The sequence below is a fragment of the Haematobia irritans genome, chromosome 4 (genome assembly GCF_050003625.1).
Source record: "Haematobia irritans isolate KBUSLIRL chromosome 4, ASM5000362v1, whole genome shotgun sequence".
NCBI classification, from domain to species: Eukaryota; Metazoa; Arthropoda; class Insecta; order Diptera; family Muscidae; genus Haematobia; species Haematobia irritans.
The window spans coordinates 127,470,955-127,487,952 of record NC_134400.1 but is presented as its reverse complement, the minus strand read 5'-3'; positions in this window follow the sequence as shown (position 1 = coordinate 127,487,952).

The window sequence follows — 16,998 nt, the reverse complement described above, 5'->3', positions numbered from 1 at the left end:
TTAAAGTCCTTTTCGCTCTAGGATGATTCGTTTAGAAGATATGGGCAAAAGAAGTTTTTCATATAAAAATTTCAATTTTTTTAGGTTTTGGGTGGATTTTTCAATTTTTTGGGGGTGGTCACGAATTAAAGTCCTTTTCGCTCTAGGACGCATATTTAAGGAGATATGGGCAAAAGAAGTTTTTCATATAAAAATTTCAATTTTTTTAGGTTTTGGGTGGATTTTTCAACTTTTTGGGGGTGGTCACGAATTAAAGTCCTTTTCGCTCTAGGACGCATATTTAAGGAGATATGGGCAAAAGAAGTTTTTCATATAAAAATTTCAATTTTTTTAGGTTTTGGGTGGATTTTTCAATTTTTTGGGAGTGGTCACGAATTAAAGTCCTTTTCGCTCTAGGGAGCTTAGTTTAGGAGATATGGGCAAAAGAAGTTTTTCATATAAAAATTTTAATTTTTTTAGGTTTTGGGTGGATTTTTCAATTTTTTGGGAGTGGTCACGAATTAATGTCCTTTTCGCTCTAGGACGCTTAGTTTAAGAGATATGGGCAAACGAAGTTTTTCATATAAAAATTTCAATTTTTTAGGTTTTGGGTGGATTTTTCAATTTTTTGGGGTGGTCACGAATTAAAGTCCTTTTCGCTCTAGGACGCATATTTAAGGAGATATGGGCAAAAGAAGTTTTTCGTATAAAAATTTCAATTTTTTTAGGTTTTGGGTGGATTTTTCAATTTTTTGGGAGTGGTCACGAATTAAAGTCCTTTTCGCTCTAGGGCGCTTAGTTTAGGAGATATGGGCAAAAGAAGTTTTTCATATAAAAATTTTAATTTTTTTAGGTTTTTGGGTGGATTTTTCAACTTTTTGGGGGTGGTCACGAATTAAAGTCCTTTTCGCTCTAGGACGCATATTTAAGGAGATATGGGCAAAAGAAGTTTTTCATATAAAAATTTCAATTTTTTTAGGTTTTGGGTGGATTTTTCAATTTTTTGAGGGTGGTCACGAATTAAAGTCCTTTTCGCTTTAGGACGCTTAGTTTAGGAGATATGGGCAAAAGAAGTTTTTCATATAAAAATTTAAATTTTTTAGGTTTTGGGTGGATTTTTAAATTTTTTGGGGGTGGTCACGAATTAAAGTCCTTTTCGCTCTAGGACGCATATTTAAGGAGATATGGGCAAAAGAAGTTTTTCATATAAAAATTTCAATTTTGTTAGGTTTTGGGTGGATTTTTCAATTTTTTGGGGGTGGTCACGAATTAAAGTCCTTTTCGCTTTAGGACGCTTAGTTTAGGAGATATGGGCAAAAGAAGTTTTTCATATAAAAATTTCAATTTTTTTAGGTTTTGGGTGGATTTTTAAATTTTTTGAGGGTGGTCACGAATTAAAGTCCTTTTCGCTCTAGGACGCTTAGTTTAGGAGATATGGGCAAAAGAAATTTTTCATATAAAAATTAAAATTTTTTTAGGTTTTGGATGGATTTTTAAATTTTTTGGGGGTGGTCACGAATTAAAGTCCTTTTCGCTCTAGGACGCTTAGTTTAGGAGATATGGGCAAAAGAAGTTTTTCATATAAAAATTTTAATTTTTTTAGGTTTTTGGGTGGATTTTTCAATTTTTTGGGGATGGTCACGAATTAAAGTCCTTTTCGCTCTAGGACGCATATTTAAGGAGATATGGGCAAAAGAAGTTTTTCATATCAAAATTTTAATTTTTTTAGGTTTTGGGTGGATTTTTCAATTTTTTGAGGGTGGTCACGAATTAAAGTCCTTTTCGCTCTAGGACGCATATTTAAGGAGATATGGGCAAACGAAGTTTTTCATATAAAAATTTCAATTTTTTTAGGTTTTGGGTGGGTTTTTAAATTTTTTGGGGGTGGTCACGAATTAAAGTCCTTTTCGCTCCAGGACGCATATTTAAGGAGATATGGGCAAAAGAAGTTTTTCATATAAAAATTTCAATTATTTTAGGTTTTGGGTGGATTTTTCAATTTTTTGGGAGTGGTCACGAATTAAAGTCCTTTTCGCTCTAGGACGCTTAGTTTAGGAGATATGGGCAAAAGAAGTTTTTCATATAAAAATTTAAATTTTTTTAGATTTTGGGTGGATTTTTCAATATTTTGGGGGTGGTCACGAATTAAAGTCCTTTTCGCTCTAGGACGCTTAGTTTAGGAGATATGGGCAAAAGGAGTTTTTCATATATAAATTAATTTTTTTTTTTTTTTTAGGTTTTGGGTGGATTTTTCAATTTTTTGGGGGTGGTCACGAATTAAAGTCCTTTTCGCTCTAGGACGCATATTTAAGGAGATATGGGCAAAAGAAGTTTTTCGTATAAAAATTTCAATTTTTTTAGGTTTTGGGTGGATTTTTCAATTTTTTGGGAGTGGTCACGAATTAAAGTCCTTTTCGCTCTAGGACGCTTAGTTTAGGAGATATGGGCAAAAGAAGTTTTTCATATAAAAATTGCAATTTTTTTAGGTTTTGGGTGGAATTTTCAATTTCTTGGGGGTGGTCACCAATTAAAGTCCTTTTCGCTCTAGGACGCATAGTTAAGGAGATATGGGCAAAAGAAGTTTTTCATATAAAAATTTCAATTATTTTAGGTTTTGGGTGGATTTTTCAATTTTTTGGCGGTGGTCACGAATTAAAGTCCTTTTCGCTCTAGGACGCTTAGTTTAGGAGATATGGGCAAAAGAAGTTTTTCATATAAAAATTTCAATTTTTTTAGGTTTTGGGTGGATTTTTCAATTTTTTGGGGGTGGTCACGAATTAAAGTCCTTTTCGCTCTAGGACGCATAGTTAAGGAGATATGGGCAAAAGAAGTTTTTCATATAAAAATTTCAATTATTTTAGGTTTTGGGTGGATTTTTCAATTTTTTGGCGGTGGTCACGAATTAAAGTCCTTTTCGCTCTAGGACGCTTAGTTTAGGAGATATGGGCAAAAGAAGTTTTTCATATAAAAATTTCAATTTTTTTAGGTTTTGGGAGGATTTTTCAATTTTTTGGGGGTGGTCACGAATTAAAGTCCTTTTCGCTCCAGGACGCATATTTAAGGAGATATGGGCAAAAGAAGTTTTTCATATAAAAATTTCAATTATTTTAGGTTTTGGGTGGATTTTTCAAGTTTTTAGGGGTGGTCACGAATTAAAGTCCTTTTCGCTCTAGGACGCTTAGTTTAGGAGATATGGGCAAAAGAAGTGTTTCATATAAAAATTTAAATTTTTTTAGGTTTTGGGTGGATTTTTCAATTTTTTGGGGGTGGTCACGAATTAAAGTCCTTTTCGCTCTAGGACGCATATTTAAGGAGATATGGGCAAAAGAAGTTTTTCATATAAAAATTTAAATTTTTTTAGGTTTTGGGTGGATTTTTCAAGTTTTTAGGGGTGGTCACCAATTAAAGTCCTTTTCGCTCTAGGACGCTTAGTTTAGGAGATATGCGCAAAAGAAGTTTTTCATATAAAAATTTAAATTTTTTTAGGTTTTGGGTGGATTTTTCAATTTTTTGGGGGTGGTCACGAATTAAAGTCCTTTTCGCTCTAGGACGCATATTTAAGGAGATATAGGCAAAAGAAGTTTTTCATATAAAAATTTAAATTTTTTTTAGGTTTTGGGTGGATTTTTCAATTTTTTGGGGGTGGTCACGAATTAAAGTCCTTTTCGCTCTAGGACGCTTAGTTTAGGACATATGGGCAAAAGAAGTTTTTCATATAAAAATTTAACTTTTTTTAGATTTTGGGTGGATTTTTCAATATTTTGGGGGGTGGTCACGAATTAAAGTCCTTTTCGCTCTAGGACGCTTAGTTTAGGAGATATGGGCACAAGAAGTTTTTCATATAAAAATGTATTTTTGTTTAGGTTTTGGATGGGTTTTTCAATTTTTTTGGAGGTGGTCACGAATTAAAGTCCTTTTCGCTCTAGGTTTTGGGTGGGTTTTTCAATTTTTTTGGGGGTGGTCACGAATTAAAGTCCTTTTCGCTCTAGGACGCATATTTAAGGAGATATGGGCAAAAGAAGTTTTTCATATAAAAATTGCAATTTTTTTAGGTTTTGGGTGGATTTTTAAATTTTTTGGCGGTGGTCACGAATTAAAGTCCTTTTCGCTTTAGGACGCTTAGTTTAGGAGATATGGGCAAAATAAGTTTTTCATATAAAAATTTCAATTTTTTTAGGTTTTGGGTGGATTTTTCAATTATTTGGGGGTGGTCACGAATTAAAGTCCTTTTCGCTCTAGGACGCTTAGTTTAGGAGATATGGGCAAAAGAAGTTTTTCATATAAAAATTTATTTTTTTTTTAAGTTTTGGGTGGATTTTTCAATTTTTTGGGGATGGTCACGAATTAAAGTCCTTTTCGCTCTAGGGCGCATATTTAAGGAGATATGGGCAAAAGAAGTTTTTCGTATAAAAATTTCAATTTTTTTAGGTTTTGGGTGGATTTTTCAATTTTTTGGGAGTGGTCACGAATTAAAGTCCTTTTCGCTCTAGAACGCTTAGTTTAGGAGATATGGGCAAAAGAAGTTTTTCATATAAAAATTTTAATTTTTTAGGTTTTTGGGTGGATTTTTCAATTTTTTGGGGGTGGTCACGAATTAAAGTCCTTTTCGCTCTAGGACGCTTAGTTTAGGAGATATGGGCAAAAGAAGTTTTTCATATAAAAATTTTAATTTTTTTAGGTTTTGGGTGGATTTTTCAATTTTTTGAGGGTGGTCACGAATTAAAGTCCTTTTCGCTCTAGGACGCTTAGTTTAGGAGATATGGGCAAAAGAAGTTTTTCATATAAAAATTTAAATTTTTTTAGGTTTTGGATGGATTTTTAAATTTTTTGGGGGTGGTCACGAATTAAAGTCCTTTTCGCTCTAGGACGCATATTTAAGGAGATATGGGCAAAAGAAGTTTTTCATATCAAAATTTTAATTTTTTTAGGTTTTGGGTGGATTTTTCAATTTTTTGGGAGTGGTCACGAATTAAAGTCCTTTTCGCTCTAGGACGCATATTTAAGGAGATATGGGCAAACGAAGTTTTTCATATAAAAATTTCAATTTTTTTAGGTTTTGGGTGGGTTTTTAAATTTTTTGGGGGTGGTCACGAATTAAAGTCCTTTTCGCTCTAGGACGCTTAGTTTAGGAGATATGGGCAAAAGAAGGTTTTCATATAAAAATTTTAATTTTTTAGGTTTTTGGGTGGATTTTTCAATTTTTTGGGAGTGGTCACGAATTAAAGTCCTTTTCGCTCTAGGACGCTTAGTTTAGGAGATATGGGCAAAAGAAGTTTTTCATATAAAAATTTAATTTTTTTTAGATTTTGAGTGGATTTTTCAATATTTTGGGGGTGGTCACGAATTAAAGTCCTTTTCGCTCTAGGACGCTTAGTTTAGGAGATATGGGCAAAAGGAGTTTTTCATATATAAATTTATTTTTTTTTTAGGTTTTGGGTGGATTTTTCAATTTTTTGGGGGTGGTCACGAATTAAAGTCCTTTTCGCTCTAGGACGCATATTTAAGGAGATATGGGCAAAAGAAGTTTTTCGTATAAAAATTTCAATTTTTTTAGGTTTTGGGTGGATTTTTCAATTTTTTGGGAGTGGTCACGAATTAAAGTCCTTTTCGCTCTAGGACGCTTAGTTTAGGAGATATGGGCAAAAGAAGTTTTTCATATAAAAATTTTAATTTTTTTAGGTTTTTGGGTGGATTTTTCAATTTTTTGGGGGTGGTCACGAATTAAAGTCCTTTTCGCTCTAGGACGCATATTTAAGGAGATATGGGCAAAAGAAGTTTTTCATAAAAAAATTCAATTTTTTTAGGTTTTGAGTGGATTTTTCAATTTTTTTAGGGTGGTCACGAATTAAAGTCCTTTTCTCTCTAGGATGCTTAGTTTAGGAAATATGGGCAAAAGAAGTTTTTCATATAAAAATTTAAATTTTTTTAGGTTTTTGGGTGGATTTTTCAATTTTTTGGGGGTGGTCACGAATTAAAGTCCTTTTCGCTCTAGGACGCATATTTAAGGAGATATGGGCAAAAGAAGTTTTTCATATAAAAATTTAAATTTAAATAGGTTTTGGGTGGATTTTTCAATTTGTTGAGGGTGGTCACGAATTAAAGTCCTTTTCGCTCTAGGACGCTTAGTTTAGGAGATATGGGCAAAAGAAGTTTTTCATATAAAAATTTAAATTTTTTTAGGTTTTGGGTGGATTTTTAAATTTTTTGGGGGTGGTCACGAATTAAAGTCCTTTTCGCTCTAGGACGCATATTTAAGGAGATATGGGCAAAAGAAGTTTTTCATATAAAAATTGCAATTTTTTTAGGTTTTGGGTGGATTTTTAAATTTTTTGGCGGTGGTCAAAAGAAGTTTTTCATATAAAAATTGCAATTTTTTTAGGTTTTGGGTGGAATTTTCAATTTTTTGGGGGGTGGTCACGAATTAAAGTCCTTTTCGCTCTAGGACGCTTAGTTTAGGAGATATGGGCAAAAGAAGTTTTTCATATAAAAATTTCAATTATTTTAGGTTTTGGGTGGATTTTTCAATTTTTTGGGGGGTGGTCACGAATTAAAGTCCTTTTCGCTCTAGGACGCTTAGTTTAGGAGATATGGGCAAAAGAAGTTTTTCATATAAAAATTGCAATTTTTTTAGGTTTTGGGTGGATTTTAAAATTTTTTGGCGGTGGTCACGAATTAAAGTCCTTTTCGCTCTAGGACGCTTAGTTTAGGAGATATGGGCAAAAGAAGTTTTTCATATAAAAATTTCAATTTTTTTAGGTTTTGGGAGGATTTTTCAATTTTTTGGGGGTGGTCACGAATTAAAGTCCTTTTCGCTCCAGGACGCATATTTAAGGAGATATGGGCAAAAGAAGTTTTTCATATAAAAATTTCAATTATTTTAGGTTTTGGGTGGATTTTTCAATTTTTTGGGGGTGGTCACGAATTAAAGTCCTTTTCGCTCTAGGACGCATATTTAAGGAGATATTGGCAAAAGAAGTTTTTCATATAAAAATTTCAATTTTTTTAGGTTTTGGGTGGATTTTTCAATTTTTTGAGGGTGGTCACGAATTAAAGTCCTTTCGCTCTAGGACGCTTAGTTTAGGAGATATGGGCAAAAGAAGTTTTTCATATAAAAATTTAAATTTTTTTAGGTTTTGGGTGGATTTTTCAATTTTTTGGGGGTGGTCACGAATTAAAGTCCTTTTCGCTCTAGGACGCATATTTAAGGAGATATAGGCAAAAGAAGTTTTTCATATAAAATTTTAAATTTTTTTTAGGTTTTGGGTGGATTTTTCAATTTTTTGGGGGTGGTCACGAATTAAAGTCCTTTTCGCTCTAGGACGCATATTTAAGGAGATATGGGCAAAAGAAGTTTTTCGTATAAAAATTTCAATTTTTTTAGGTTTTGGGTGGATTTTTCAATTTTTTGGGAGTGGTCACGAATTAAAGTCCTTTTCGCTCTAGGACGCTTAGTTTAGGAGATATGGGCAAAAGAAGTTTTTCATATAAAAATGTATTTTTTTTTAGGTTTTGGGTGGGTTTTTCAATTTTTTTGGGGGTGGTCACGAATTAAAGTCCTTTTCGCTCTAGGTTTTGGGTGGGTTTTTCAACTTTTTTTGGGGGTGGTCACGAATTAAAGTCCTTTTCGCTCTAGGACGCATATTTAAGGAGATATGGGCAAAAGAAGTTTTTCATATAAAAATTGCAATTTTTTTAGGTTTTGGGTGGATTTTTAAATTTTTTGGGGGTGGTCACGAATTAAAGTCCTTTTCGCTCTAGGACGCTTAGTTTAGGAGATATGGGCAAAAGAAGTTTTTCATATAAAAATGTATTTTTTTTTAGGTTTTGGGTGGGCTTTTCAATTTTTTTGGGGGTGGTCACGAATTAAAGTCCTTTTCGCTCTAGGTTTTGGGTGGGTTTTTCAACTTTTTTTGGGGTGGTCACGAATTAAAGTCCTTTTCGCTCTAGGACGCATATTTAAGGAGATATGGGCAAAAGAAGTTTTTCATATAAAAATTTCAATTTTTTTAGGTTTTGGGTGGATTTTTCAATTTTTTGGGGGTGGTCACGAATTAAAGTCCTTTTCGCTCTAGGACGCTTAGTTTAGGAGATATGGGCAAAAGAAGTTTTTCATATAAAAATGTATTTTTTTTTAGGTTTTGGGTGGGTTTTTCAATTTTTTTGGGGGTGGTCACGAATTAAAGTCCTTTTCGCTCTAGGTTTTGGGTGGGTTTTTCAACTTTTTTTGGGGGTGGTCACGAATTAAAGTCCTTTTCGCTCTAGGACGCATATTTAAGGAGATATGGGCAAAAGAAGTTTTTCATATAAAAATTGCAATTTTTTTAGGTTTTGGGTGGATTTTTAAATTTTTTGGCGGTGGTCACGAATTAAAGTCCTTTTCACTTTAGGACGCTTAGTTTAGGAGATATGGGCAAAATAAGTTTTTCATATAAAAATTTCAATTTTTTTAGGTTTTGGGTGGATTTTTCAATTATTTGGGGGTGGTCACGAATTAAAGTCCTTTTCGCTCTAGGACGCTTAGTTTAGGAGATATGGGCAAAAGAAGTTTTTCATATAAAAATTTTAATTTTTTTAGGTTTTTGGGTGGATTTTTAAATTTTTTGGGGGTGGTCACGAATTAAAGTCCTTTTCGCTCTAGGACGCATATTTAAGGAGATATGGGCAAAAGAAGTTTTTCATATAAAAATTTCAATTTTTTTAGGTTTTAGGTGGATTTTTCAATTTTTTGGGAGTGGTCACGAATTAAAGTCCTTTTCGCTCTAGGACGCTTAGTTTAGGAGATATGGGCAAAAGAAGTTTTTCATATAAAAATTTATTTTTTTTTTAAGTTTTGGGTGGATTTTTCAATTTTTTGGGAATGGTCACGAATTAAAGTCCTTTTCGCTCTAGGGCGCATATTTAAGGAGATATGGGTAAAAGAAGTTTTTCGTATAAAAATTTAAATTTTTTTAGGTTTTGGGTGGATTTTTCAATTTTTTGGGAGTGGTCACGAATTAAAGTCCTTTTCGCTCTAGGACGCTTAGTTTAGGAGATATGGGCAAAAGAAGTTTTTCATATAAAAATTTTAATTTTTTTAGGTTTTTGGGTGGATTTTTCAATTTTTTGGGGGTGGTCACGAATTAAAGTCCTTTTCGCTCTAGGACGCTTAGTTTAGGAGATATGGGCAAAAGAAGTTTTTCATATAAAAATTTAAATTTTTTTAGGTTTTGGGTGGATTTTTAAATCTTTTGGGGGTGGTCACGAATTAAAGTCCTTTTCGCCCTAGGACGCATATATAAGGAGATATGGGCAAAAGAAGTTTTTCATATAAAAATTTAAATTTTTTTAGGTTTTGGGTGGATTTTTCAATTTGTTGAGGGTGGTCACGAATTAAAGTCCTTTTCGCTCTAGGACGCTTAGTTTAGGAGATATGGGCAAAAGAAGTTTTTCATATAAAAAATTTAATTTTTTTAGGTTTTGGGTGGATTTTTAAATTTTTTGGGGGTGGTCACGAATTAAAGTCGTTTTCGCTCTAGGACGCATATTTAAGGAGATATGGGCAAAAGAAGTGTTTCGTATAAAAATTTCAATTTTTTAGGTTTTTGGTGGATTTGTCAATTTTTTGGGAGTGGTCACGAATTAAAGTCCTTTTCGCTCTAGGACGCTTAGTTTAGGAGATATGGGCAAAAGAAGTTTTTCATATAAAAATTTAAATTTTTTTAGGTTTTTGGGTGGATTTTTCAACTTTTTGGGGGTGGTCACGAATTAAAGTCCTTTTCGCTCTAGAACGCATATTTAAGGAGATATGGGCAAAAGAAGTTTTTCATATAAAAATTTCAATTTTTTTAGGTTTTGGGTGGATTTTTCAATTTTTTGGGGGTGGTCACGAATTAAAGTCCTTTTCGCCCTAGGACGCATATTTAAGGAGATATGGGCAAAAGAAGTTTTTCATATAAAAATTTAAATTTTTTTAGGTTTTGGGTGGATTTTTCAATTTTTTGAGGGTGGTCACGAATTAAAGTCCTTTTCGCTCTAGGACGCTTAGTTTAGGAGATATGGGCAAAAGAAGTTTTTCATATAAAAATTTTAATTTTTTTAGGTTTTGGGTGGATTTTCAAATTTTTTGGGGGTGGTCACGAATTAAAGTCCTTTTCGCTCTAGGACGCATATTTAAGGAGATATGGGCGAAAGAAGTTTTTCATATAAAAATTGCAATTTTTTTAGGTTTTGGGTGGATTTTTCAATTTTTTGGCGGTGGTCACGAATTTTTTGGGAGTGGTCACGAATTAAAGTCCTTTTCGCTCTAGGACGCATATTTAAGGAGATATGGGCAAAAGAAGTTTTTCATATAAAAATTTAAATTTTTTTAGGTTTTGGGTGGATTTTTAAATTTTTTGAGGGTGGTCACGAATTAAAGTCCTTTTCGCTCTAGGACGCTTAGTTTAGGAGATATGGGCAAAAGAAGTTTTTCATATAAAAATTTAATTTTTTTTAGGTTTTGGGTGGATTTTTAAACTTTTTGGGGGTGGTCACGAATTAAAGTCCTTTTCGCTCTAGGACGCATATTTAAGGAGATATGGGCAAAAGAAGTTTTTCATATAAAAATTTAAATTTTTTTAGGTTTTGGGTGGATTTTTCAATTTTTTGAGGGTGGTCACGAATTAAAGTCCTTTTCGCTCTAGGACGCTTAGTTTAGAAGATATGGGCAAAAGAAGTTTTTCATATAAAAATTTTAATTTTTTTAGGTTTTGGGTGGATTTTTCAATTTTTTGGGGGTGGTCACGAATTAAAGTCCTTTTCGCTCTAGGACGCATATTTAAGGAGATATGGGCAAACGAAGTTTTTCATATAAAAATTTCAATTTTTTTAGGTTTTGGGTGGATTTTTCAATTTTTTGGGGGTGGTCACGAATTAAAGTCCTTTTCGCTCTAGGACGCTTAGTTTAGGAGATATGGGCAAAAGAAGTTTTTCATATAAAAATTTATTTTTTTTTTTAGGTTTTGGGTGGATTTTTCAATTTTTTGGGGGTGGTCACGAATTAAAGTCCTTTTCGCTCTAGGACGCATATTTAAGGAGATATGGGCAAAAGAAGTTTTTCGTATAAAAATTTCAATTTTTTTAGGTTTTTGGGTGGATTTTTCAATTTTTTGGGGGTGGTCACGAATTAAAGTCCTTTTCGCTCTAGGACGCATATTTAAGGAGATATGGGCAAAAGAAGTTTTTCATATAAAAAATTCAATTTTTTTAGGTTTTGGGTGGATTTTTCAATTTTTTGAGGGTGGTCACGAATTAAAGTCCTTTTCTCTCTAGGACGCATATTTAAGGAGATATGGGCAAAAGAAGTTTTTCATATAAAAATTTAAATTTTTTTAGGTTTTGGGTGGATTTTTCAATTTTTTGAGGGTGGTCACGAATTAAAGTCCATTTCGCTCTAGGACGCTTAGTTTAGTTGATATGGGCAAAAGAAGTTTTTCATATAAAAATTTAAATTTTTTTAGGTTTTGGGTGGATTTTTAAATTTTTTGGGGGTGGTCACGAATTAAAGTCCTTTTCGCTCTAGGACGCATATTTAAGGAGATATGGGCAAAAGAAGTTTTTCATATAAAAATTGCAATTTTTTTAGGTTTTGGGTGCATTTTTAAATTTTTTGGCGGTGGTCACGAATTAAAGTCCTTTTCGCTCTAGGACGCTTAGTTTAGGAGATATGGCAAAAGAAGTTTTTCATATAAAAATTTCAATTTTTTTAGGTTTTGGGTGGATTTCTCAATTTTTTGGGGGTGGTCACGAATTAAAGTCCTTTTCGCTCTAGGACGCATATTTAAGGAGATATGGGCAAAAGAAGTTTTTCATAAAAAAATTTAATTTTTTTTAGGTTTTGGGTGGATTTTTCAATTTTTTGAGGGTGGTCACGAATTAAAGTCCTTTTCGCTCTAGGACGCTTAGTTTAGGAGATATGGGCAAAAGAAGTTTTTCATATAAAAATTTAATTTTTTTTAGGTTTTGGGTGGATTTTTCAAATTTTTGGGGGTGGTCACGAATTAAAGTCCTTTTCGCTCTAGGACGCATATTTAAGGAGATATGGGCAAAAGAAGTTTTTCATATAAAAATTTCAATTTTTTTAGGTTTTGGGTGGATTTTTCAATTTTTTGAGGGTGGTCACGAATTAAAGTCCTTTTCGCTCTAGGACGCTTAGTTTAGGAGATATGGGCAAAAGAAGTTTTTCATATAAAAATTTCAATTTTTTTAGGTTTTGGGTGGATTTTTCAATTTTTTGGGGGTGGTCACGAATTAAAGTCCTTTTCGCTCTAGGACGCATATTTAAGGAGATATGGGCAAAAGAAGTTTTTCATATAAAAATTGCAATTTTTTTAGGTTTTGGGTGGATTTTTAAATTTTTTGGCGGTGGTCAAAAGAAGTTTTTCATATAAAAATTGCAATTTTTTTAGGTTTTGGGTGGATTTTTCAATTTTTTGAGGGTGGTCACGAATTAAAGTCCTTTTCGCTCTAGGACGCATATTTAGGAGATATGGGCAAAAGAAGTTTTTCGTATAAAAATTTCAATTTTTTTAGGTTTTGGGTGGATTTTTCAATTTTTTGGGGGTGGTCACGAAATAAAGTCCTTTTCGCTCTAGGACGCATATTTAAGGAGATATGGGCAAAAGAAGTTTTTCATATAAAAATTTCAATTTTTTTAGGTTTTGGGTGGATTTTTCAATTTTTTGAGGGTGTTCACGAATTAAAGTCCTTTTCGCTCTAGGACGCTTACTTTAGGAGATATGGGCAAAAGAAGATTTTCATATAAAAATTTTAATTTTTTTAGGTTTTGGGTGGATTTTTAAATTTTTTGGGGGTGGTCACGAATTAAAGTCCTTTTCGCTCTAGGACGCTTAGTTTAAGAGATATGGGCAAAAGAAGTTTTTCATATAAAAATTTTAATTTTTTTAGGTTTTGGGTGGATTTTTCAATTTTTTGGGAGTGGTCACGAATTAAAGTCCTTTTCGCTCTAGGACGCATATTTAAGGAGATATTGGCAAACGAAGTTTTTCATATAAAAATTTCAATTTTTTTAGGTTTTGGGTGGATTTTTCAATTTTTTGGGGGTGGTCACGAATTAAAGTCCTTTTCGCTCTAGGACGCTTAGTTTAGGAGATATGGGCAAAAGAAGTTTTTCATATAAAAATTTAAATTTTTTTAGATTTTGGGTGGATTTTTCAATATTTTGGGGGTGGTCACGAATTAAAGTCCTTTTCGCTCTAGGACGCTTAGTTTAGGAGATATGGGCAAAAGAAGTTTTTCATATAAAAATTTATTTTTTTTTTAGGTTTTGGGTGGATTTTTCAATTTTTTGGGGGTGGTCACGAATTAAAGTCCTTTTCGCTCTAGGACGCATATTTAAGGAGATATGGGCAAAAGAAGTTTTTCGTATAAAAATTTCAATTTTTTTAGGTTTTGGGTGGATTTTTCAATTTTTTGGGAGTGGTCACGAATTAAAGTCCTTTTCGCTCTAGGACGCTTAGTTTAGGAGATATGGGCAAAAGAAGTTTTTCATATAAAAATTTTAATTTTTTTAGGTTTTTGGGTGGATTTTTCAATTTTTTGGGGGTGGTCACGAGTTAAAGTCCTTTTCGCTCTAGGACGCATATTTAAGGAGATATGGGCAAAAGAAGTTTTTCATATAAAAATTTCAATTTTTTTAGGTTTTGGGTGGATTTTTCAATTTTTTGAGGGTGGTCGCGAATTAAAGTCCTTTTCTCTCTAGGACGCTTAGTTTAGGAGATATGGGCAAAAGAAGTTTTTCATATAAAAATTTCAATTTTTTTAGGTTTTGGGTGGATTTTTCAATTTTTTGGGGGTGGTCACGAATTAAAGTCCTTTTCGCTCTAGGACGCATATTTAAGGAGATATGGGCAAAAGAAGTTTTTCATATAAAAATTTAATTTTTTTTTAGGTTTTGGGTGGATTTTTCAATTTTTTGAGGGTGGTCACGAATTAAAGTCCTTTTCGCTCTAGGACGCTTAGTTTAGGAGATATGGGCAAAAGAAGTTTTTCATATAAAAATTTAAATTTTTTTTAGGTTTTGGGTGGATTTTTAAATTTTTTGGGGGTGGTCACGAATTAAAGTCCTTTTCGCTCTAGGACGCATATTTAAGGAGATATGGGCAAAAGAAGTTTTTCATATAAAAATTGCAATTTTTTTAGGTTTTGGGTGGATTTTTCAATTTTTTGGGGGTGGTCACGAATTAAAGTCCCTTTCGCTCCAGGACGCATATTTAAGGAGATATGGGCAAAAGAAGTTTTTCATATAAAAATTTCAATTTTTTTAGGTTTTGGGTGGATTTTTCAAGTTTTTAGGGGTGGTCACGAATTAAAGTCCTTTTCGCTCTAGGACGCTTAGTTTAGGAGATATGGGCAAAAGAAGTGTTTCATATAAAAATTTAAATTTTTTTAGGTTTTGGGTGGATTTTTCAATTTTTTGAGGGTGGTCACGAATTAAAGTCCTTTTCGCTCTAGGACGCTTAGTTTAGGAGATATGGGCAAAAGAAGTTTTTCATATAAAAATTTAAATTTTTTTAGGTTTTGGGTGGATTTTTCAATTTTTTGGGGGTGGTCACGAATTAAAGTCCTTTTCGCTTTTTTTGGGGGTGGTCACGAATTAAAGTCCTTTTCGCTCTTGGACGCATATTTAAGGAGATATGGGCAAAAGAAGTTTTTCATATAAAAATTTAATTTTTTTTAGGTTTTGGGTGGATTTTTCAATTTTTTGAGGGTGGTCACGAATTAAAGTCCTTTTCGCTCTAGGACGCTTAGTTTAGGAGATATGGGCAAAAGAAGTTTTTCATATAAAAATTTCAATTTTTTTAGGTTTTGGGTGGATTTCTCAATTTTTCGGGGGTGGTCACGAATTAAAGTCCTTTTCGCTCTAGGACGCATATTTAAGGAGATATGGGCAAAAGAAGTTTTTCATATAAAAATTTCAATTTTTTTTAGGTTTTGGGAGGATTTTTCAAGTTTTTAGGGGTGGTTACGAATTAAAGTCCTTTTCGCTCTAGGACGCATATTTAAGGAGATATGGGCAAAAGAAGTTTTTCATATAAAAATTTAAATTTTTTTAGGTTTTGGGTGGATTTTGCAATTTTTTGGGGGTGGTCACGAATTAAAGTCCTTTTCGCTCTAGGACGCTTAGTTTAGGAGATATGGGCAAAAGAAGTTTTTCATATCAAAATTTAAATTTTTTTAGATTTTGGGTGGATTTTTCAATATTTTGGGGGTGGTCACGAATTAAAGTCCTTTTCGCTCTAGGACGCTTAGTTTAGGAGATATGGGCAAAAGAAGTTTTTCATATAAAAATTTCAATTTTTTTAGGTTTTGGGTGGATTTTTCAATTTTTTGAGGGTGTTCACGAATTAAAGTCCTTTTCGCTCTAGGACGCTTACTTTAGGAGATATGGGCAAAAGAAGTTTTTCATATAAAAATTATAATTTTTTTAGGTTTTGGGTGGATTTTTCAAGTTTTTGGGGGTGGTCACGAATTAAAGTCCTTTTCGCTCTAGGACGCTTAGTTTAAGAGATATGGGCAAAAGAAGTTTTTCATATAAAAATTTTAATTTTTTTAGGTTTTGGGTGGATTTTTCAATTTTTTGGGAGTGGTCACGAATTAAAGTCCTTTTCGCTCTAGGACGCATATTTAAGGAGATATGGGCAAACGAAGTTTTTCATATAAAAATTTCAATTTTTTTAGGTTTTGGGTGGATTTTTCAATTTTTTGGGGGTGGTCACGAATTAAAGTCCTTTTCGCTCTAGGACGCTTAGTTTAGGAGATATGGGCAAAAGAAGTTTTTCATATAAAAATTTAAATTTTTTTAGATTTTGGGTGGATTTTTCAATATTTTGGGGGGTGGTCACGAATTAAAGTCCTTTTCGCTCTAGGACGCTTAGTTTAGGAGATATGGGCAAAAGAAGTTTTTCATATAAAAATTTATTTTTTTTTTAGGTTTTGGGTGGATTTTTCAATTTTTTGGGGGTGGTCACGAATTAAAGTCCTTTTTCGCTCTAGGACGCATATTTAAGGAGATATGGGCAAAAGAAGTTTTTCGTATAAAAATTTCAATTTTTTTAGGTTTTGGGTGGATTTTTCAATTTTTTGGGAGTGGTCACGAATTAAAGTCCTTTTCGCTCTAGGACGCTTAGTTTAGGAGATATGGGCAAAAGAAGTTTTTCATATAAAAATTTTAATTTTTTTAGGTTTTTGGGTGGATTTTTCAATTTTTTGGGGGTGGTCACGAGTTAAAGTCCTTTTCGCTCTAGGACGCATATTTAAGGAGATATGGGCAAAAGAAGTTTTTCATATAAAAATTTCAATTTTTTTAGGTTTTGGGTGGATTTTTCAATTTTTTGAGGGTGGTCGCGAATTAAAGTCCGTTTCTCTCTAGGACGCTTAGTTTAGGAGATATGGGCAAAAGAAGTTTTTCATATAAAAATTTCAATTTTTTTAGGTTTTGGGTGGATTTTTCAATTTTTTGGGGGTGGTCACGAATTAAAGTCCTTTTCGCTCTAGGACGCATATTTAAGGAGATATGGGCAAAAGAAGTTTTTCATATAAAAATTTAAATTTTTTTAGGTTTTGGGTGGATTTTTCAATTTTTTGAGGGTGGTCACGAATTAAAGTCCTTTTCGCTCTAGGACGCTTAGTTTAGGAGATATGGGCAAAAGAAGTTTTTCATATAAAAATTTAAATTTTTTTTAGGTTTCGGGTGGATTTTTAAATTTTTTGGGGGTGGTCACGAATTAAAGTCCTTTTCGCTCTAGGACGCATATTTAAGGAGATATGGGCAAAAGAAGTTTTTCATATAAAAATTGCAATTTTTTTAGGTTTTGGGTGGATTTTTCAATTTTTTGGGGGTGTTCACGAATTAAAGTCCCTTTCGCTCCAGGACGCATATTTAAGGAGATATGGGCAAAAGAAGTTTTTCATATAAAAATTTCAATTTTTTTAGGTTTTGGGTGGATTTTTCAAGTTTTTAGGGGTGGTCACGAATTAAAG